The 25,000-nt window shown below is 38.9% G+C and overlaps 1 long non-coding RNA gene and 1 pseudogene across 1 annotated transcript; both read right to left on the reverse strand.

Moving 5' to 3' along the window:
- Positions 1 to 11,508: 11,508 nt before the first annotated feature.
- Positions 11,509 to 13,357, reverse strand: LOC122346059. The gene is made up of 3 exons (XR_006251081.1): positions 12,950 to 13,357; positions 12,848 to 12,849; positions 11,509 to 12,031 (listed from the first exon to the last, which is right to left on the reverse strand). It is a non-coding gene; the product is annotated as an uncharacterized LOC122346059 (long non-coding RNA).
- A 313-nt stretch (positions 13,358 to 13,670) lies between these two features.
- Positions 13,671 to 25,000, reverse strand: part of LOC122346130 — a 31,768-nt pseudogene continuing 20,438 nt past the window's right edge.

Genomic DNA, 25,000 nt, shown 5'->3' on the forward strand with positions numbered 1-25,000 from the left:
AAGGAAACGCGTCATGTGCTTCCGAACGGCCAATCATATCCGAGCGTGCCTGTTGCGCTTTTGAATCACTTTAGGTGTAGTGGAGTAAAAAACGTTATTTATGCCATTTATATCGTCGCACAAATGTTATTTATATCTCCCAGCAATATTTGTGAAAACAATTTCTGAATAAAATGTAAACGTGCTAGACATTATAGTCAGCGTGTAACTGTAATAACGAACAAATAAAGAAATAATAAATAAATAAATATCACTCTTTAAAATTGTACAGTAAAAAAACATATATTAGGCGGCTAAGTACTGTCTAAAATTAGTTAAAAAAGATATTTCGCCACAAATATTAAAACGCTATCACTTGCTATTTTCGAGCCGAAATTTCTAAAGCCTGCCTAAAGTGGTGTTTTTCTCCGTTACAGTTGTTTTCTCCGCATGCTGTCACGTTGTGCCAGTTAACTGCTGAACATCTTTTCAGAAGGAAGACACCTTTCTAGTTCCTCCGAGATGCTAGTAAAACACGTTCAGCTCTGCTGGGGTTCTGCAGGCATGTTTCAGGGCAGCAGGGTTTGGCCCCTGCTGATAGATGCCCCATCTGTGTCAGATGCCTAACTGCATCATCATGTAGCCCAAAAAAGCACGTTTTTTCCTTGATGGACGTTCAAAAGTAGCCTGGTGTTCTGAAAATATTGCATTTATTGCCAGCAACCTTATGGCGAAGCAACCACAAAAACTCAAATAGATTCATTCATTCAAATAAATAAATAAGGCAGCCTTGATGAGCTTAAGAAATACATTATTAAAACAGGAAAATCTTAGACTCCAAATATTTGAAAGAGCAGGCATCTGCACAAAATAAAGATGCATTTAAAAAAAAAAAATCTAAATAGTTTCATAAAGAAACATCAAAAATCTAAAGGACCTGTCTGTTTCACAAAATGTTCTTTGTGCCAAAAGGAGTTTCTTCAAATTATAAAAAGGTAAGAAAAAGACATATACTGTATATCTGACCGAATGCTTCTTCGCGGAACCAAAAATGGTTCTTTATGGCATTCAATTAAATACAAAAAAGCTTGTCAAACAGACAAATATATACACATTTGAATATTTAACAAATGTAACAAAAAAAAACAAAACAAAAATATTTTTTTTAATAGTCAAAAAATTTCAATTTCAATAAATATATTTTTTATTACGTTTAGAAAAATGGTTAGTTTGCATAAACCATTTGCTGGTTCATAAATTAATTTTGCATAAAAATATACATTTTATTTTATTTTATTTTATTTTAATTTTATTTTATTTGCACTCCCAGTTCTCCATTGTTTGTCTGCATTTGTTAACAACCAGAGAGCATCTTCTTGACACGAAGCGTCTGTGAGTTCACGTGAAAGAGGCCTGACACATCATGTAAAGTTAACCTTTGGGCTGAAAGGAGTTTCTTCAAATTATAAAAAGGTAAGAACAAGACATATATTTGACCGAAGGCTTCCTTGTGGAACCAAGCATGGTTCTTTACGGCATACACCATTGACGCTGATTCCAGTTTATTGAATGGATGTGATCTGCTTGTTTTATCAGATGCTGGAGGGTCTTAGCAGATGTGCAGTCTGTCAGGACTCACGGATATAAGACCTGACAGGTAGACGTTTGTGCATCATAAAGACTTTGACCTGTTTATTGGGAAGACTGATCCGCCGGCAGATGGATGGAGTGATGTCTGGCACGGTCTGACTGTGTTGAATGGAGAGATGAAAACCACAAACGAGATCCAGAGGAGCCCAGGTGTTTCTGGACACAGAGGAGGCTGCTTCGGGCGATGACGCGGTCCGATAAATGCTTTTTCATTAACCCACATTTCATATTGATGGGTTTTTGTGGCGAAGAATAGCATTAGTAATGAAAATGCATTTTTGCTTCATGTTCGTTTGACCTTTGCGGTTTTGTTTGTTATGGACGTTATTATCTGTTCGCAATAAAAACTAAGAAAAGAAAGCCAATTCTAATAAGTGGCATTAACAGATACAAGCAAAACTCACTTGAGACATAAAAACAGTAAGAATCCTTCTGTCACGGTTGTGTGGTAAGCACGAGAGCACACAACGAGATTAAATGAAAATAAAAGGGTTTAATTCCAAAATGGCAAAATAAAGGATATACAGACAGGCAGGTCGAACAGGCAGGCAGGATAAACAGGCAAAGACATCAGGTATGGACCTCGACGCTCGGACAAACAGAACTCAAAACACAGGACTTAAATACACGGGGTAATTGACAACACTGACGAGACACGGCTGCAGACAATTAACATGGAGGAAAGGCAGGGCACAGGGAACACATGGCACGAGACAAAAACATAAAGAGTCCAGAGAACGTGACATTACCCCCCCCTCCCGGAAGGTGCGTCCTCGCACCTAAAGGGTAACATCAAATAATCAAACAAAACAAAAATGACTAGGATTTGGGGATACCGGGTCTTGGGAGGAGGTTCTGGTGGAGGACGGATCCCCAGGAGGGGGCAGGCAGTAGGCAGAAGGGTCCAAGGAGGAACAGACGGAGGGAGGAGCCAGGGAGAAGACAGGAGGAGTCCGGAGCAGGAGGAGATCCAGAGCCCAGCTATGGTGGTCCAAGGTGGAGCCGACGGAGGAGGAGCAGCCATCGACTCCATGGGGCCGACCGACGGCGGCGGAGCAGGTGGAGGAGGAGCCTGAGGTGGAGACGGAGAGCCGAAGAGCCAGGGTGACGTCGAGGCGCTGGAGGTCCAAGGCGCACGCCGCAGGCTTCGGCGACTGACACGGAGACGGGGACGGGGAAGGACGCGCGGAGCCAGAGCGACTGAGGACTGAGGTGAAGCCGGAGGGAAGGAGGAGCCTGACAGAGCCGGTGGGATGGAGGGACGAGGCGAAGCCGGAGGAGAGGAATCCCGAGGCGACGGATGGTCGACGACAGACCAAGGCGGAGCCGGAGGGACGATGGAGCCTGGTGGAGCTGGTGGACTGACGGACCACGGTGTAGAGGAGGGAGCTAGGAGCCCAGGGGGAGCCGACGGGTCTACGAGCCGAGGAGGAGTCTGGGTCTCGGAGGCAGGACGGTGAGGCGAGGGATCCTCCAACCTCGATGGCGATGGAGACCGCAGACCCGTGGCGAGCTCCAGATGGTTTGCTGAGGATGAGCGCAGGGGCTGCTGGGATCCATCGACGTGGTGTGGCATGGGTGGGAGGGGTGGGAAAACTTGAGGCGGCACTGGAGGGAGCGCACGTGGGCGCGGGCACTGGAACGGACAGAGCGCCCGTGGCGCGGGCACTGAACGGACAGAGCGCACGTGGCGCGGGCACTGAACGGGACAGAGCGCACGCGGGCGCCGGGCACTGGAACGGGACGGCTGGGCGGAACCAGCGGGCTAACGGGACGGCTGGGCGGAACCAGCGGGCTAACGGGACGGCTGGGCGGAACCAGCGGGCTAACGGGGCGGCTGGGCGGAACCAGCGGGCTAACGGGGCGGCTGGGCGGGAACAGGAACTCAGGATACAGGGGAGGTGCCCAGTCTAAGTCCAAGTCCAAGTCCACATCATTCAGCTCGCTTTGCAGATCCAGCAGCCCCAGGTGGATGATCAGCTCATCCTCAGCCGATGTGTAGTGGGCGGAGCTCCACTCCACGCTCTCCTGACAGACGGCTGACCTCATCGCGGTGAGCTCCGCCAGCTGGCTCGCGCACCTGGTCTGACGATATACGGCTCGGGGTCCTGTTACGCCCCACGGCTCTGTCGCTCTCTGTGACGATGGGTCCGTGGTCGCGCTCGACTCCGCCCCCGTGTCAGCGGTGGGCTCAGGCTGGGGCTCGACCATGCGGTGAAGGGCTGAGCTAGGCTCTGGATCTGGAGTGGGGCTGGTGTCGTTGTCCTCAGGCGCAACCATCATTGTAGATTTGCAGGACACCAGCACCCACTCGACGTACGCGGCGAGGCTCTCTCGAGGACCGGCTCCGGACAGACAGCTGGGCTTGGCTGGAGGTATTAAGTCCGCGCGGAAATAGGTTCCGCACAGAAAGCTGTCCGGGTAGCGCGAGTCGTTGGCCAGTTCGAGGAACAGTTCGGTGTAGTCCTCGAGAGAGCAATCCCCCTGCTCCAGCAGGCGGATGAGGAAGTTTGGGTCTTTAAACTGGGCAAACATGGCAAAAAAAAAAATATATAAAAATAAGGGGGAAAATACGCCGCTATTTACTTTTTGTAGGTCCGAGCGTTCTGTCACGGTTGTGTGGTAAGCACGAGAGCACACAACGAGATTAAATGAAAATAAAAGGGTTTAATTCCAAAATGGCAAAATAAAGGATATACAGGCAGGCAGGTCGAACAGGCAGGCAGGATAAACACAGGCAAAGACATCAGGTATGGACCTCGACGCTCGGACAAACAGAACTCAAAACACAGGACTTAAATACACGGGGTAATTGACAACACTGACGAGACACGGCTGCAGACAATTAACATGGAGGAAAGGCAGGGCACAGGGAACACATGGCACGAGACAAAAACATAAACAAAGAGTCCAGAGAACGTGACACCTTCACAGACAAAATCAGACGCACTATTTTTATCCCTGAAATGTATTCATTTACATTTAACTATGCCATTTTTTAATTTGTCACTGTGGTAATACCATGTTTTATTCATGTATTATGATAAAAAAAAAATTTTGTATTAATTAAAAATAATAATTCTTTTAAGATGATCAAATAAATATTTTTCTTCATTTAAACCACATATAAATAAATAAATAATTTATTTTTAAATGAACGATATTTAACAAATTAAGTAACCTTTCAAATAGTCAAAAAAACAGACATTTTATATATATATATATATATATATATATATATATATATATATATGTGTGTGTGTGTATATATATATATATAAAAAAAAATATATATATATATATATATATATATATATATATATATATGTGTATATTACATATATAAAAATGGTTAGTTTGTCATTGCATTTGCCAGTTAATGAATTAATTTGGCATAAAAATATACATTTTACATAAAATAAGCATTGGAATATTTTATTATTTTATTTTATTTTATTTTATTTTATTTTATTTTATTTTATTTTATTTGCGCCCCCACTTCCCATCGTCTTTCATCCATTTGTTGTACTCCAACACAGAAAATCTGACAACCAACTTGATAAAATAATGACAGCTTCCCGATGTAAGACAAAAGAACCAGAGAGCGTCTTATTGACGCGTAGCGTCTGTGAGTTAGTGATGTGAAAGAGGCCTGACACATCATGTAAAGTTAGAGAATTGGTTTAGCATCGACTTCCACCATAAGCGCCGCTGATATCCACTAATTTGGATCCAGTGACAGTTAAAGCTGAGTCACCGTCTCTTTGACGCGCTTCTCGCCAAGGCACCCCAATTCTGTCAAACATTGTTGAGAACTTGTGCTTTTTCCCATGAATTCTTTGATGCCTCTGGTAGCATTAATCTGGGCTGCAGAGCGCCACTTTGATTTCTTATTAGCAGTTTGCCTCTAACTTTAGCATGCACACACAAGCATCTATATTTTGTCTCGTTAGCAGGGTTTTACAGCTGATCCGATAATCACATTATATCCCGCTTCTGTAATTCAGACAGTTTGCAATTATAGTTTGTTTTTTGGTTTTTTCTCCACGTTACCCACCAAACAGCAAATTAGCATTTTGCGTCTGTTTATGTGAAAGAGAACGACAGAGTGCGAGATCAAAAGCTGCTTTAAACGAAACTGATCACTCATAATTTATTCCTTAAGATATTCAGTCAGGCACTGCAAACAGCCTCCATCTCGAAGGAAATAAATCGTGTGATCTTGAAATATCTCGCTCTGTTTGACTGGAGGTGTTTCTTCGTGAGAGATTGAGCTGAGTGTGGATGTCTGAAGAAGCTGTCTGGCGTCGTCTTTGATCACTGCCTGCAACTGTCACCTTTCCGCGCGCTGACGCGTTTTAGCGCGCTAATTGACTGGTGTACAGGGCTTTTTGCAGGTAGGCCGGTCGTTCGAGATTGCAAAGAGACCGCTTTAACAATATCAAGGTCACAGTTTCCTACTGATTAACGTGCATGGATCCAGTGACCTGTAATTTGCTTGGCACGATGTCAGCCGAATGCATGAATGCAAATGTGCTGTCAAAATTGGCAGACGCGGATAAAAAAGCAAGTGCATACCCAAAACTGCTGCACGAATCGCCCTGCTTGAAATATCACCTCTTAATCGTACCAGATATCATTTCTCTGTCCGTTTTGGAGCTTGACGTGGTCACTTCCTGGCAATCTCTTATATGATCCTTTGACGTTTCACGGGGAATTTTTTGAACAGTGTAGAAAGAGTTACGAATTGCAGCTGGCGAAAACCAAAGCAAACGGAAACAGCGGTCGGCAGGGATTTGGACATTTTATGCGCATGCGTTCACGTGAACGATAAATGAGCTTATTTTTCATCACTTGAAATGATCGCGAGAACATATTCACTCCTGGATCTCAAGACTTCTGCTGGCGTGAAGAATATTCATCATTTCATCATTTTCATTATTTTCTGTTCAACATACCAACATAAAATAAAAATAAATATATATATATATATATATATATATATATATATATATATATATATATATATATATATATATATATATATATATTATTACACACATATATATATTTAACTTGAATTACATTTATATATATATATATATATATATAAAAATGTAATTAAATTAAATATATATATATATATATATATATATATATATATATATATTTTTTTTGTTTTATTTTTTTTTATTTAATTACATTAATGTAATTAAATAAATAAATAAATATATATATATATATATATATATATTTTATTTTTATTTATTTTTTATTTAATTACATTTATATATATATATATATATATATATATATATATATATATATATATATATATATATATATATATACAATTCTTAATAAATATTTTAATTGTAGAATTAATGTTGATTCTCGCAACACTGACTGTGAAACCTTTTTTGCTGAAATTAATGAACCGTATGAACTGAAAAGGATTCAGTAAATAGTATTTACGCCAACGGGACGCTTCATAAATAGTCGTGAGATTGTGGAGACCTTGAAGTGTGAAAATGTTTTTGCTAGTTTTCCAAGTAATAAAAATAAGGTGAGCTGTAAGCCTTTGACTAGACGCGAAAGAAAGAAATCTCTAGATTTCAGAAACATGCAGGTTAATATTGCAACTATTTTGATTGAAAATGTTTGCCAGTATGTCTTTAAAATGCTGTTCATCTTTTGCGAGCTGTGAAAGTCCTTGAAAACGCTGGACGTTTTAGGAGGCGTCTTAAAGCTGTGCCAGAAATTTAGATTTGGAATAACCTCCAAAAACAAAAGATGCATGGGAAAACATACATGTGCAAATAAATGCAAATAATGTGTTACTATATATATTCCAAGGCAACTATCCCAGGATAGATTGTGGCTCTGTCTTTTAGTTTGCTTCTAAAGTTTTGCTGTTAGTGTTTAAAATGCTTTGTGTTTAGTGAAAACTGGACCAGATCATCCATCCTGCATCTATCATCCATGCATTTTTGTACATTGACGCTAAAATGCACAATTTAGATGTATTTCAACGTTTAAAATGTAGAAATCACTACGTGATTTCAGCTAATATGATATAGCTAATTTTAGCTATAAATATTTACATGTTTTATCAATTAGTGATTCTGATTTTTAGACCTCCAAAACGTAACCTACTCGTTTTTAACAAATAAAAGGAAATAAAATGACATTGACCAAAATGACCAACATAGCATTTAATAAAAATATATTTTGTAGAGGCTAATAGTAAATGTATGTTTTATAGAACCACATTTTACGTAAAAAGCATGCGGTTTACTATTGCTATCCCGTCAATAAGATGCTGTAAGTCAACACTGTTGGTCTTGTGGCGGGTCACAGGAAGCGGCGTGACGGGGAACAAGGATGATTGCGGCGGGAGACGATGCTGTATTCTGACAACGAGCCTGCTCTTCCCCCGGAGCAATGCATTTCTGCAGAGAGCTTGGCAAACAGACGCAGCGAGGTCAAGAGTTTGGCTGGAGACACCTTGGAAATCTACCAAACCGTTCACGGAAACGGGCCTAGGGAGGTTCCTGGAGGACTTCACGGGGTCACGGCGGATCAGTTTTATCTAGACGAGCTTTACGCGGTACATTTTTGGCCGAGTCGGCCAATTAGGATTTCCAAATGTGTCTGGAAAACTCTGATATGGGCTACGTATTTTAAGAAAAACACATCATACTTTGTATGGCTCTTTTTTTTCCAAGCAAGTAGCAAACAAACAATAACTTCATACATACTCGCTTAAATGGAGGTTTGATCAAGTCAAAGAAACCAGCGAAATAAAGGTAGAAAAGCTGTCAGCGGGGCAGAACCTAGACTTTTGCACCTATTAGGTACGCTTTAATTACCAATACGTACCAAAACGGACCCTTAAGTACAAACATGTACCTTCTGAAGAGGTTCTTCTCCGGTGACAGCTTTTCTACCTTTATTTCTGAGAGCGTGCGAACCTTCACATACAAACAGCGGCTTCGGTGCATTTTGTCATTCTAAAAACGACTCGTTCTACGCTGCTACTGGCACAGTTTTATGCATTTATGCAAACGATTATTTACATGCGTCCGCAGTTGCTGTCATTAGCTGGTGTCGTGTTCTTCAGAAGAATCAGTTCTCTGTGCAACAGTCCTATCATAGAAGACATTCCATGCTAAACCGCTGATGCAGTTGTCACCGACTGTCAAGCATATATATCAATCAATCAATCAATCAATCATTTTTATTTCTATAGCGCTTTTAACAACACAGGTTGCATCAAAGCACTGTACAGTATAATGACAGGGATGTATAATGAAGAGATTGACCAATTTCTTATTAAATGCAGAGACGGACTCTGTTATCAATTCGACATTAAATCACTAGAAGTTAAGTGTCCCCAACCAAGAAGACAGAGGAACCAGAACCCCATCCATACAGAATGGAGAAAAAAAAAACCTTGGGAGAAACCAGACTCAGTTGAGGTCAGTTCTCCTCTGACCGGACGCCCAGCACTTAACTTCCTGTTCAAGATATATATATATATAGCTTACACATTTCTGTTAGACTTTCTGTGAAGCTGAATCTTTCACTAATGAATAGAAAGTAGATGATCCGATGATAACTTCCTCTGTAATTCTTCATCGCTCTGCCTGAGGGACGTTCATGCGTTCGGCTTTCTGACTCTGCGTTTTTCGCTTTTGTGCCTTTATTCGTTTTTCCGTATCACAACAACGCTGTTACGCGTGCTTTCTTGTCAGAACGCTAGAAGCATAACCACGTCTTCCTCAATAAATATCCCACATGACGTGCAAATTTGTACTTTTGAAATAGATCCGTTCGTAAGAAGCGCGGGCTTCTGCGTTTCAATGCACGTCCTCCAAACTCTTCACTTAATGTCTTGAATGTCTTGTTTGTGAACAACGACGCAAGGACGTTTCATTCTGATGGCACTGATACCCCCGTTGACACAAACACTTACTTTTGAGAGATGAGCCAAAGAGTTCGAGTAAGTTACAGGCTTTTGCTTTGAGGAATGCTTCTTTGCCGATATCAAGGATCGAGAAAGAGAATGAGAAAAACTGTAAGAAGAAACTAATTATGCACAGCTTTGGTTAAACGAACGCTTTCTGAGTTGAGTGGTTACCCTCCTGATAAACAGAGGTCCTATAAGAGCCATAAAACAACACAGACGACACATCTGAGGACACAAAGAGGTTCACCAAGCGGGAATAGAAGGAGAAAGGAAGTCAGACAGATAACACGAGAGGACACAGGTGATAAACGCTCACAGAGCAAACCGGAGAAAACAGAGCTTACAGTAATCATCAAAGAGAGATGTGATAATAAACGCATGCACTAAACATTCGGCATCTTTTTGGCAACATGGAAAGGCGAAACATCAGCTAACTTAATGCATTTTTAGATATCACACAAAAGTTTGTGAGTGGGATTGTGCGAGTTCACGCCGCCCAAAAAGCGAAATAGTTTGATGTATACACGAATGCAAAATGAATGCCAGCTCTCGCTTTTCCTCTAAAGCCTGTCTGGAGAAATCAAGAAAAAAACATTCCTCATGCCTACAGGACACTCATGTTTATTTAAATAAACATTGAAATATTCATTTACTGAATTTTACATTACGTTTTTAGATTACTGTTTATAATTCCAGAGTCTAGAGAAAATAATCAGAAACTTCAGGCTTGCACTAAATGTAAAACCTTACTTAAGAATCATTCATGCTCATCAATAATTCATAAAAATACAGTAAAACAATAATGTTATTATTATAATAATTTAAAGAAACTCTTTTCTATTTTATAATTTATTTCTGTGAAGCGCAGCTGAGTTTTCAGCATCTTTACTCCGGTCTTCAGCGTCACATGAACTTCTGACATTATTCTGATTTAATGCTCAAAAACAATGCTTTCTTCCAGGATTCTTTGATAAATAGAAACAAAGAAGAAAAATTATAATTTATTAATGTTAAAATATTTTAATAAAATAATTTATTGCAGCAATTTAAAGTGCTCTTGCTAAAAAAAGTATTAATTCCTATATATATATATATATATATATATATATATTTTTATATATATATATATATATATATATATATATATATTTTTTATTTTATTTTTTATTATATATATATATATATATATATATATATATATATATATATATATATATATATATATATTAAGTAAGTTTTGCTACCTTAAAAATAATTATTTTAGCTACATTCAAAAAAATTTTTTTAGCAGAATAAGTATGAAAAGCTTCATATAGACAATGTAACAATTGGACGAGTTCAATGGCATTTTAAAGTCGAACAGTCAAATAAACAAACACAACAGACTCACTGTGAACTGATCTCTACTTTTATTTTCTGTTGATATATACATATATAAAAATAAGGGCATATGTACAATGGTAATAAATATCCACTTTTGTACAAGCAAAATAAGTTACTTAACATAATTACCTAAAAAAGAAGAAGAAAAAATAACAGCAAGATATCTTAAATTGCAAGAAAAGAGAATTTCATAATACAAAACTCACAAAGTAACAGCAGGTTTAAAGCCACGTGAGATGAAATGAACCGAGATGACCGTATTTTTATTTTTTTCTAATCAAGCAGGAAATACTGGTCAGTATAAAAAAAGCCATGCATGATGCAAACAAGCATATGCAACACTTCTGGTCGCTGCGCTGAAATTATGTCATTATCAAAGCGATTAGTGAAATTAAAAACAATTTCAAGAGAGTCAGAAGCCCACCCTGAGAAGTCCTGGCAGAAAGGATTGGGTCCTTGTTAATCTGACGTTTCTCGGCGCTCTTTTTAGTAAAAGATCTTTTCTGAAGTGTAAACGTCCCTCTTGCGCAGTGCGGTGCACACTAGATCGCAGACTAGAAAAGAGCCGGTGACAGAATGGAAAGCCGCTTGAGAAAATCGTAAAGCTCTCATGCCACGAAGAATAGCATTCCACCAAAACAAGAGTAGTAGTAACAAAGAGTTCAGACAACACTTGAGTTCTGTGCAATGGACAAACTCCAGAACATAAAAACAGAGGATAAAAAGCAACGCAAAAAACAAGAAACGGAAGAAACACGTCTGCAGTCTGCTTTGGCTTCACCCGAGGTGAAGAGGCACAGTTACGAAAACGTCTTTTTTTGAAATACACGAGACTATTGTTTTGCCGTTGAAACCGATACGCTATATTTTGCAGAACACCATGCAACGAAGTATGGATCCGTGATGAGCGTCGCAGTGCCTCTCCACCCGCCAGGTCACGGAAAAAAAAATCTCCTTCATTTGTCGTCACAATCAAAGTCGACGGAATGAAATGTCCTCTGCTTTCACCCTGTTTTTGCATTTAGTCTTTAAGAGTTGCCAAGCCCGCTGGAAGACAAAAGAGAGTCAGGTTATAGCTTTTAGAGGATATAAATGAGTCTTTTTAAACAAAACGCATACAAATTCATCAAAATAGTACAATCTCGCAAATCAAGAATTTGCTGCTTTTATGCACCGTTCAAAGTTCTGGGATTTTTAAAGAAATTAATACTTAACAAATAAATGCATCATTTTTGTGACCTGGAGCAAATATAGTTGTAGAAATAGCCAACAATACACTCTTTTTCTTTTACGCCAAAAATCATTGGTATATTAAGTAAAATTCTACCCCGTTCATTTAACTATTTAGTAAATTTCCTACCAAAACGTGTTTTATGATAACTACGCTTTGGACAAGCTCGAAGGCGATTTTCACAATATTCATATTTTTGGCACCCTCACATTTTCAAATAGTTGTCTCTCAGCCAAAGGCTGTCCCATCCTAACAAACCATGCATCGGTAGAAAGCGCATTTATTTCAGATCGTGCATGCATCTCAGTTTATGACTGGTTTTGTACCTCGCATTACAAAGCTTTCTGAAGACTAAATTCAGCTTTGCATAGCGGAAATAAAATAACATTTCAAAATACTTTCAAGTAGAAAACGGTTCTTTTAATTTGCAATAATATTTCAAAATATTACAGCGTTAATATTTTAATGCTCGGTGAGCAAAATCGTGCAATTTTTTGAACGCCAATGCATGACTGGGTTGCACTTAACTACAAGTCAACCAACTCTCATTAATTCTAGTAACTCTCTCAGTAGGGCTGGTTTAGAATAAGTTGACTGATATTAAGCAGATAGTCTACTAATACTCCGATGACCGCTGGTTGACGTTGTAGAAGAGTTACGTACAAACAAACTCGTCGTCGTGCAATTTCGAATTAAATCGCATCCTACATATAAATGACTCTGTGCCATCTCACCTGTGTTCAATCAGCCGTAGCCTCTGCCATTCGTTCTAGACTTCTACAAAAAGTCCAGCTTCGGCTTCATAGCATGGGCAGAGTCTTCTAAACCAATCCAGACGGAAGGTTGGCTTCGTTTACCTGCTTTATCACGTAGGCAAACACGGGGCTTGTACTTCATTTGGCAGCTCCAGCCAAATATATACAGTAATGCACTTGCTGTCACATCCAACGCAGTCTTAGTACAACATTCTGCTGCATGCTACTAGCACTGCTCATCCTTTCACATTTCAGATGAAGCTATCGTAAATCGCAATCGTAAAAAAAAAGAAGAAGAAATCCTTGCAATAAACAGACATGGAAAAAAACCTCACAATATATTAGTGCTGCAAGTCTCAGTACACATTCTCAGAAAAAGACTTTTTAAAAAATCGCCGAGCCGCCGAAGAAAGAAAGGCAAAGCGCTTAGTTCGCGTCGTTCGAGTCCTGCTTCGGTTTAACGGCTCACTCCGCGAGCGTGATTGTCATCGAGCGATTGGAGTTGATGCGTCTCAAACGTGTCGTCAAAAATAAACTCCGCATCCTCTCGCCAAACGATAGGGGTCTGTTATCAGTCGCAGTTCAGACCCACGGCTACATTCGGCTGGTTGGGTTCCTCTCAGAGATGTACCTGCTTTTTTAGCCGAGGCTCGGTCGCCCGGTCCTTCCAAAACAGACATGTACAAAAGCTTGTCGAATGTTAGTAGAATAATCCAAGGGAATGTCGTGAGATGGAAGTGCTGACTGAGAAGAAAGAGTTTGCGGATGAAGAGAGTTCCCCGAGCAGGAGGGAGGTAGCTGAGGTTTTCCCGTCACGAGGTTTACACCGAAGACTCTCGGGATTGGCGTCCGGGAAGCACGCCCTCTGCTGCAGAGTTTTCCGGAGCTCCTCTTTGAACGGGCTGGAGTAGTCGCTGTCTCGGCCGGCCATGCCAATGCCCTGGATGCTGGAGCGCTCCTCTCCGGCCGTGCTCAGGTTGAGCCGGATGTATCCGTTGGCGCTCGAGCTCCGGATGTTGGTGAGGCTCAGTCTGCTCGGAGAGTGAATGGGCTGACCGGGAATGGCGCTGGGGACGCCGAGCTCCTGTGGAGCACAGCGCATGCCCAGGCACGATTTTTAGCGATCCGTCCGAGTAGTAATAATTGGCCCCCGTTTCCCCAGAAGCGGTCTTAAATGTTCGCCATCTTGCTCGGGACGAAGGACGGGCGACTCGGAGGCTCTTTGGGTAAAGTGATGGGGTAGACCAAAGTGCTCTCCAGCGGCTTCATTTCCGCCCCTTTACCCAGCGCCAACTTCAGTCTCCGGCGCAGATACAAAGATGCGATGAGCAGCAGCAGACAAGCGGCTCCCAAAGTGATCACCAGGACCCAGAACAAGCCCATGCTTCCGTCCGGGCCGGCCTCCATGAAGACGGGTGCGCTGGCCACCACCGCCACCTGGTACCTCTCCGTCTGGAACTTCACGCCTTGCTCCTCCGAGCAGATGATGGCGGCCCGCCTGAAGGGGCCCGGCCTGGGGATGACGAGGGCGCGGAGGGCTCGGTCGACCGGGGCCCCGGGCTCCGCCTTCCACCAGGGCCAGCTCACGTTCGTTGAGCTCCCAGAAAGGCTGGGCCAAGTTGGAAACCAGATGGCAGGGCAAAACCAGATCTGACCCAACAACCACAGTCACATTTCGCAACCTAGAATGATCTGGAGAAAAAAACAACAACAACAAATACAATATTATATTTTTAAAATAAATAATACAAAACAATCAAATTTAATAAATGCAATAAAATAGTCATATTTTTTTTACATTGTGCGTTTTGTTTTAGTAATAGTTTTTGGTAAAAATTTGAATGTTATAGGGGAAAACAGCAACAATAATATTTTACATTTAAATTTTATAAATAATAATACAAATCAATAAAATGTAATATATTGATATATGACTATAATATAGTCATTTTGTTACATTTTGTTATTGTTTTATTAATATTTTCTGCAATTTCTTTCAAATTAAATGCAAAAATAAATAAATGCTTTTAATTTATAATATTTTTTTAACTTTTTTGTAAAATGGTTTCTGCTAAAAATGATTAAAATATATTAAACAAATGATATATATATATATATATATATATATATATATATATATATATTAATAACTATATACAACTATTAATTGAAAAAGGTCATTTTAAAATAAAATATGCACAAATTTTTATTGCAATGAAATGCAAAAAATGAAGCACTACATTCAAAGGATCACAAAAAGACATCTCAGAAGCAAACATTTGCAAACACCTTTCTCATTATATTAATTCCTGTTGGCTTTTTTGTTGTGTTTTGTCGAGAAGTCAAAGTTCGAGAATAAGCGTCACGTTCTTCTGCTGTTTGAGAGTCAGCTTACAGAAACTATGTGACAAGCGAAGATTTAGTGTGCACGCAGTTGAAAGTAAAACTGTTAATGAAAAATAAGATTTAATTGTAGAATGCCACGCTGATTAATTTCTGATTCTGTGAGATGCTGAAAGTGCCAGCTTCCTGTATAAACACGTGAATTCACAGACTATCGAGTTGTTTCAGCTTGTTATCTGCCTAATAAAAATGATAATACAAGATTTCTAAAATATTAGTGATTTGTCTAGACAGGTGGTATAATAAATGTGTTAAGCACTGTGTATTTCAGTCATTGACTCTTTGAGTTTTAATGGAAAAGCACTCAGTTCAGGGGCACGGGCCTGCGGGGGGCAGCATAAGTCTGACGTACCTGGACTGGGGATGGAGAAAGGCTTATCAAACTTGGCTTTTCCTCGGCTGAACCTCTCCAGCATGAGGTCCTGTGAGAGCGTGGATGTGGAGCTGTGGGGGGGAGCACAAATATTGACGATGTGTCAGAAGGCTGTTAGACACACTGCTATAGGGATGCGGCTTAAAAGTACAAAGAGGGTCCTGCGGAGGAGAACAGAGGGGTGGAAAGGGAAAGCCTTCGCAAAACGATGAGGAGTAAGCGGAACGGAAATAAAGAGAAGAGCACAACAGACACGGATGATGGTGAAAGGTTACTTTGGAAGTGTAATAGGTTACAGACTACAAGTTACTCTATTTACAATTGTATTTAAATTACTTTATTAAAGTCATGTAAGATTTGAATACCGTTCTCAATAGATAATCTTTCCAACTTTTAATTATTTTCAAATGCGTAAGGCAGGCAGGGTTAACGTCAAAATCCATCATTTAAATTAAAAATTGGATCGCTTTTTCTTTGAGATCATACCGAGGTTAAACACAGGTGAAAAATTCATCTTTAAAAATAAAGCACAGGCCTATACGCGAACCCAAACAGGAAATAAAACAGTTATTGATTAAGTGCCAGTGTCCTGAAACATTGGTGTCTCTTAGTTTAGAGCAGTCAATGCAATTTATGAAATAAATCAATAAGTGTGTGTGAGAAAAATAGATGTAACCCCCTTTGTAATTCAATTTGTTTTTATCAGTAATTATAGCAGATTACAGTTTGATAACATTTGTTTTGGCTAACACTTTTTAAGGTGTCTTTTACACATATTACATGCACTTACTATAATAATAACAATTATCTTTGCATTAACAATTATCTTGGCAATTACATGACGGTAACCTTAGTCCTAACTCTAAACATATTGTAAATGTAAATGCGTAAGACAAACGTAAGTGCATGTAGTTAATTAATATTACTCAGTACATAAATATATGATCACACTGCAACCCTAAAATTAAGTGTTACATTATTTTGTAATTAAATCACATAACGCTGTTACATGTTACAACTAGTTAATCCACAACACTGGTTCTTATAATAGTAAGTACATGTAACATGTGTAACAAAGAAAAACTTAAAATAAAGCGTTACTTTATTTTGTAATTAAATTACATAATGTTGTTACATGTAACTAGTTACTCTATAACATGGTTTTTACAATAGTGAGTACACGTAACATGTGCAACAAGTAAACCTTAAGATAAAGCGTAACCTTATTTTATAAATAAATTATGTAATGCTGTTACATGTAACTAGTTACTCCACAACACAGATTCTTATAACAGGAAATACATGTAACATGTAACAAGGGAACCTTAAGATAAAGTGTTACCTTATTTTGTAATTAAATAACATAATTTGGTTACATGTAACTAGTTCATCTCCACAACACAGATTCTTATAATAGGAAGTACATGTAATGTGTAACAAGGGGAACTTAAGATAAAGTGTTACCTTATTTTATAAATAAGTTATGAATGCTGTTACATGTAACTAGTTACTCCACAACACAGATTCTTATAATAGGAAGTACATGTAACGTGTAACAAGGGGAACCTTAAGATAAAGTGTTACTTTATTTTATAACTAAATTATGTAATGCTGTTAGTGTAACTAGTTACTCCACAACACAGATTCTTATAATAGGAAGTACATGTAACATGTAACAAGGAACCTTAAGATAAAGTGTTACTTTATTTTATAACTAAATTATGTAATGCTGTTAGTGTAACTAGTTACTCCACAACACAGATTTTTATAACAGGAAATACATGTAACGTGTAACAAGGGACCTTAAGATAAAGTGTTACCTTATTTTATAAATAAATTATGTAATGCTGTTACATGTAACTAGTTACTCCACAACACAGATTCTTATAACAGGAAATACATGTAACGTGTAACAAGGGGACCTTAAGATAAAGTGTTACCTTATTTTATAAATAAATTATGTAATGCTGTTACATGTAACTAGTTACTCCACAACACAGATTCTTATAATAGGAAGTACATGTAACGTGTAACAAGGGAACCTTAAGATAAAGTGTTACTTTATTTTATAACTAAATTATGTAATGCTGTTAGTGTAACTAGTTACTCCACAACACAGATTCTTATAATAGGAAGTACATGTAACATGTAACAAGGGAACCTTAAGATAAAGTGTTACCTTATTTTATAAATAAATTATGTAATGCTGTTACATGTAACTAGTTACTCCACAACACAGATTCTTATAACAGGAAATACATGTAACGTGTAACAAGGGGACCTTAAGATAAAGTGTTACCTTATTTTGTTATTAAATAACATAATTTGGTTACATGTAACTAGTTCATCTCACAACACAGATTTTTATAACAGGAAATACATGTAACGTGTAACAAGAGAACCTTAAGATAAAGTGTTACCTTATTTTATAAATAAATTATGTAATGCTGTTACATGTAACTAGTTACTCCACAACACAGATTCTTATAATAGGAAGTACATGTAACGTGTAACAAGGGAACCTTAAGATAAAGTGTTACTTTATTTTAAAACTAAATTATGTAATGCCGTTACATGTAACTAGTTACTCCACAACACAGATTCTTATAATAGGAAGTACATGTAACGTGTAACAAGGGGAACTTAAGATAAAGTGTTACCTTATTTTATAAATAAGTTATGATGCTGTTACATGTAACTAGTTACTCCACAACACAGATACTTATAACAGGAAATACATGTAACGTGTAACAAGGGAACCTTAAGATAAAGTGTTACCTTATTTTGTAATTAAATAACATAATTTAGTTACATGTAACTAGTTCATCTCCAACACTGAAAGGATGTTAGCAGCAGAAGCAGCTCAGAGACAGATGAACTTACCCGCGGTGGAGGTCGATGCGGACACAAGCGCGTCCCTCGCTGTCCCAGGCGCAGTATGGATCTCGGGACAGAAGGCAGTCTGGCTGTGAATGGTAGCGGCTGCAGTTTGCCAAGGGCAGCTGAAGAACCTCGGAGCGCGAGCCAATGTACAAATACTTCTGTGGAGAACCAATGGAAAGATTTGGGAATGAACAGTGTCGGGAAAGTTACTTTGTAAATGCAATAGCTTACGGACTACAAGTTACATTATTAAAAAACGGTATAAGTAGTGTAACTATTTCAGTTACTTTATTAAAGTAATGTAATGGATTACTTTTCTAAGTATAAAATGAATGCTTTCAGCTATTTCTCATTTTTCAAACATTTAATCAAAGCAGGGTTAACCTTACAGTAGAACTCGCACTCATTACTATCAGACTTTCAGAATCTTTCATCATTTGAATTAAGATTATGATAATTCAATTTCAATCACAGCCACCACAGAAATAGTATTTTGCAGCTCTCTTCTCTTTGAGTTCATGAGTTCTGAGGTTTAATAATGGTTTAAAAGCATGACATTTAATGGGTATTAAGCTTAATTAAAAGAAAAAAATTCTTTAAAAAAATTTATCTTAAAAAACAAAGCATATGCATAAACTCAAATAGGAAATAAAATACTTATCAAATAAATGTCCAGAAACAGTAGTGTCTCATATTTCAATGCACAGTCGATGCATATTCTGAAATAAATCGATCAAATCTATATGTGTGAGAAAATATTCAGATGTAACCCCCTTTGCACTCATTAAGATTTTAATAAGTAACTAAAGAAACACTTTTATTTCTCAGTAACTGCTGAGAATTACGGTTACGCTTTGTTTTTCGTAACATTTTATGTTAAGATGTCCTTGTTACACAATACATGTATAGACTTTAATAACAACAATTAATTATGCATAATTACAAGTATCCCTAAACCAAAACCTACTCATTACCATACAGTATTGCTCAGTACTTAAAAGCATGATGAAGCACCCTATTTTGACCTTAAATTACATAATTCCGCTTACATGTAACTAGTTACTTCCTCACACTGGGGACGAATAAGTAAAACAATACAAGCACGTCATTTATTTTCTGTTATCAGTGCGTTTTCTTTTTCGACTCAGTTTGAACAAAAGCAGTTAATGCCGTTCAGGCGGGAGAGCTGCGTTCAAAGAGATTGGAAATTACTTTGCCGTGTGAGATGGTGAGGCTGTCCACCGGCTGCTGCCGATCAAACAGCTGGATCTCTTCTATCACATGAGCTTCTGAACCCAGAATCACCACACGCTGGAGCCATCCATCCGCTGAGCCACAAGCAGTGAGGGAAGATGGGGATGGATCGCATACATAGGGGGAGAAATAATAGAATAGGGAAGGAGAGGAGAAAAGGCGAGAAAGGAGAGACAAATAGTCCATTAATGCATCATCAACACGTGGCATATTTCTCCGTCATTGGATTTTAGGAACAAGGTTACGCCGATTACGGCAGGAAAATTGAATACACCCCAGCTGGTGCCGCGACCTATCATAACTCTGTGTGTGTGTGTGTGTGTACTTTATCCCGTTCTCTCACACAGTGCTTGTCACAGATAATGTGCCACTGACCCCTCTCTTCGTCACCAGAAAAAAGAGAGAGTGAGGAAAAGGGATAACGGAGGAAAGCAGAAGAGCTACAGGGTGTGCTTTACAAATCCACCCTGACACTTTTGCTCATGTCAGACTATCTGTGTTCCTCTTAATCCTCAGTCGAAGACTCTGATTCTCACTGCCACACACACGCACACACACACACACACACACACACACACACACACGCACGCACGCACACACACAGACACACACACGCACGCACGCACACACACACAGACACAGACACACACACGCACGCACACGCACACACGCACTCACACACACACGCACACACGCACGCACACACGCACGCACGAACGCACGCACGCACGCACGCACGCACACACACACACACACACACACACACACACACACACACACACACGCTGCCTGCATTCAAACATTTAAATCAGCTAATAGTAATTGAAGAGAGGTTTAACTATGCACCTTTTTTATGTAAAATGCGATCATTCTGTAAGTCTATCTTCCGGTCTCATCGTCCAGCTATGATTATGATGTTGAAAACGGGTGTGTTTTATCATGTTTTTTAAATAGTTTTACTGTTTTTGCACGTTGTTATTCTCCTCGTTATTTACTACAGCGTTCTAACGAACCGAAAGCCTCACCCAAAGACTTTCTTCCAGCAAGTGAGAAGTGTTTTTACCCATTTACTTTCATTATATATTTTTAATAGTCCTGCAGTGTGTAAGTAGTTCATGCAGCATCCAAATTAATTTCTTTAAACCCACCATTAGTAATTTAGACATAAAAAAGCGTAAGTACAAAAACATGTATATTTTATATTAAACAACATATGATGTTTAATATAACGTTTACTTGCAACTGAGTAATAACAATTGAAAAATGGCAAAATTGATTGCATTGAATTTTTTAGTTAACTAACTAGGCTGAGGCTAGCTGTATTGCATTTGTCTTTCGTGTGCAATACCGGACTCATCGGCTTCTTTAAAGAGACGCCACGCAGCGCATGGTTGAGCCCTGAGTGTGAGTGTGTTTATGTGAGATTGCCAAGGCCAGATACATCTTTTCAATTTTTATTTGAAGGTCTGACCTTCCCGTCTGACAGGAATCAACTGGCGGAGGTGACTTTTCCACTTAGATACAACATTATGGCCAATAAAATGCTTTCTGTGGCCGCTCTATTCACACTAGTGCACAGAAGGATAAAGGGACAATAAAGACGACGCTGGAAAGTGTCCAATAACCCTCTTGACAAAGAAATACACGATTCGCACACGAGTCCGTTTCCGTGTGCATACCTGTGCCTATGAAGAGCATGTTGTAGGGTCTCTGGTCCAGCGAGCTCACTCTGTCCACTGCTAGTCGGGTGAAGTTGATGCCTTTCGTGAGCAGCAGGGGGCGAGCTTCGGCCCGGTCCTCCATCAGCGGATGCTTCTTGGCAAAGTTCAGCGTGGCGTCGGGCAGCTGCAGAGAACTGTTGTAGCCGTTCTCTCGGTCAAAGTTCGTGATGCACTGTAGAAAGAACAAGGGAGGTCTTTAAATCGGAGTTTTACTGGCTTTATACAGCATGTCGTTCTGTGTCTGACAAGCATTTTACAATTGAACATGATTTTATTCATGCAATTCAAAACACACCCAACTTGATTTTAAATAACAAGAAGAAAGAACTGGGGGAAATGAAGCGTTCTTCTTTCTCGGTCCGTAAAGTTTAATGTGATTAACTAGCGATCAATATATAAACTGAGCTTCTTTACTATTTTCAAAAAAGCTACATTTTCATTTTCAATTCATTTAAATTCTCGACAGCAATCTCTGAGATCTTCGTCCTCTTGCTCACCAAGCGTTTATTTATTTAATTTTTTGCATTTATTTTCAAAATTACAGCAAATACAGTTTTCTGTATATTTATGTAGTCTGATTGATTTGACGTGTTCCTGCTGAATAAAATAAAAACGAAACAAATAACAGCTGAATCTTCATCTTCAAGAAATCCATATCCATTCTAACTTTATTTTACCTGTTTGTTTTCTTTTTAAAAAAAAAACACTCGACCCTCCAGCACTCTCTTATTCTACATATACTCTCTAATTTTTTATTTTTATTTATAATAAAAATGATCCTCATAAAACTGGCATTCTGTTCTTTTTCTATTTTTTTGACTTGTTTTATTTAAAAAAAAAAAGCATTTCTTGTTCTTTATTCTATCTACTTGTTTTCTTTGCATCTATTATATAAAAAAAGCCTGTGCTATCTGAGACTGAGTCACATTGTTGTTCTTTTGTTGGTTCTGATTGCTTGAAGTTGTCCTCATTCGTAAGTCGCTTGGGATAAAATTGCATCAAAATTGTACAAATTGTAATGGTATTTCTGTAGTTGAGTTCTGAATGGCCTTGCTTATCGTTACTATACTCCTCTGCTCATCTCAGCATACCTCACAAACAATCTACCTTTTCTGATTATGTTTTGACGTACGCTTTAAAAATAAAGGTGCTTAACGATGCCACAGAAGAACCTTTGTCTACATGGTTCCACGAAGACTCTTCAACATCTGAAGAACCTCTGTTTCACAAAGCATCTTTGTGGTGAAATAAGGTACTTCAGATTATAAAGCAAGAACTGAATGGACAAAATGGTTCTTCTGTGAAGGCCCTTTTTTTAAAAACTCTCTTTCAACTCTCGTAATCCAACAGGACACTTATTAAATTCTGATTTACGGCCTGAGAAATGACTGTATGCACAAAAGTCTATTTTTAGCGACTCGCTTAGTCACGGCCAGCGTCTGCGGAGCTCACCGCTCCGGGTCGAGGGCTGGGAACGGTGCCAGTGAATCGGCCCCAGCGCTGAGACGACTCCCTGTACTCCTTATACGGCCCGTCGAACACGTTTTTCACCTCTCCGATCTGGTACTGACACACCGCAGACACGTCCACGTCCCCCCTGAGAGAGAGAGAGCAAACATGAAGAGAAAGAGTCAGTCTAAACTACATCAGCTGCTTTATTACTGTAATAGCCTTACTGTCAGCATAATGACAGTGCAGCATTTTCTACTCTTGAGGAACGCGGCTGGATGTTTGGCACGGTGGCGCTTTTACACACGCAGAGGACAGAGCGACTTTCACAACTACTGAGGAATGCACTGTATTTGCCAAAGCATTGGGATTCTCTCTTCTAATCAGCAGGTTTGGCTGTTTAGTGCAAATCCTAATGTTTAAGCATGCGTGCTTCTCATTTTATGGCAACGGTTTGCACAGGAGCCTTTTCTATTCTAACTTGAATGTATATAAGACAAGGTTCAGAATGAAATTATTGAAGATTTTGACTGGTCTGCAGAACCAGACCTTGAACCAATGACTTGTATATACGTGACTCTTTTTTAAATTAAGATTTTCAATCGAGATTTCCATTGATGTCTGATTTGTTAGATAGGACAATATTTGAATGATATGCATCTGTTTTAAAATCAAGAATTTGAGGCTGCAATTTTTTTTGTTTGTTGAGAAACTCATCTTTAAATTACGTCCAAATTAAGCTCTTAGCAATTTTTTGGATGCTGCTCTTTCTCCTGTTCTAAAGAATGGGGTGCCAATACTTTTGTCCATGCAGCGATATACAAGTCATTGGTGTTTGGCGATGAGTTTTGGCCCAAGGTCTGCTTTTAACGTCACATCAGAGGTGTTCAGCTAAGATTAGAACCGTGCCTTAAATATTTTTATACAAGATTATACAATTTACATTTACATTTAGTCATATATATATATCTGACAGCAATCTCAAGATCTCAATATTTTTTCTCTTGTTCACCAAGGCTGAATGTATCGTTGTAAGATATGCTAACAGTTAAAAATAACATTTATCTATTCTAATATATAGTTATAGGTGCCATTTATGACTCCTGTCTTCAGTGTGACACGATCCCTTAATGTTTTCATGCATCGTAAGGCTCCTGTTCAACCTGCTGCTATGAAATTAGAAGCACGTTCCTTAGAATATCCTTATACGCTAAACATTAATATTAGAGTTCACGGAAATGACTAAAGAGTCAAACCCGTCCATTTGAAGGGGGTGCCAATACTTTTGTCCGTTATAGCGCAGTGTTCGAAGCAGGGTTGGCTCACCACTGCTGCGTGGAAGATGCCAGTAGAAGCTGGTGCTCCTCCAGTCAGCCCCGGGCAAGGTGAAGACAGCTCGCAGGTTATTGAAGGTGATGTGGCGCCGGGAAAGAACACATCAGCCTAGCTTTCTGGAAGGTGGTCCACTTCTTCTGCAGGGTCCGTGTGCAGCCCAAGTCTCCTGAAAACGTCAAGCAATACCCATTTAACAGAGGTTTTAACGCAACATTTCATACACGGACAATAGATAAATTGACTTGCAACCTTCTGGTCCTTTACCTCTGCTTTATGAGAGATACTAGAGATGTTCTCATCATAAAAATCTTTAGTAATTTAATGTCCTGCAGCAGGACTGATTTACTAATATATTTGATTATAAAAACTAATCAACAGTTAATCAACAGTCCAAAACTGGAGTCACATTTTTACTGCGTTATTCCCTGGCAGAAACAAGCAACAATAAATAACATATATTGCAGTATAAAAATGTATATATATATATATATATATATATATATATATATATATATATAATAAATTATTTCATAATTATATTAATGCTGTGTCTCAAAATGACTTCAACTGTCCTTTAATGAAAATCACACAAATATAAAACCGTATTTAATA

Source organism: Puntigrus tetrazona, chromosome 5 (assembly GCF_018831695.1).
Source record: "Puntigrus tetrazona isolate hp1 chromosome 5, ASM1883169v1, whole genome shotgun sequence".
NCBI lineage: Eukaryota > Metazoa > Chordata > Actinopteri > Cypriniformes > Cyprinidae > Puntigrus > Puntigrus tetrazona.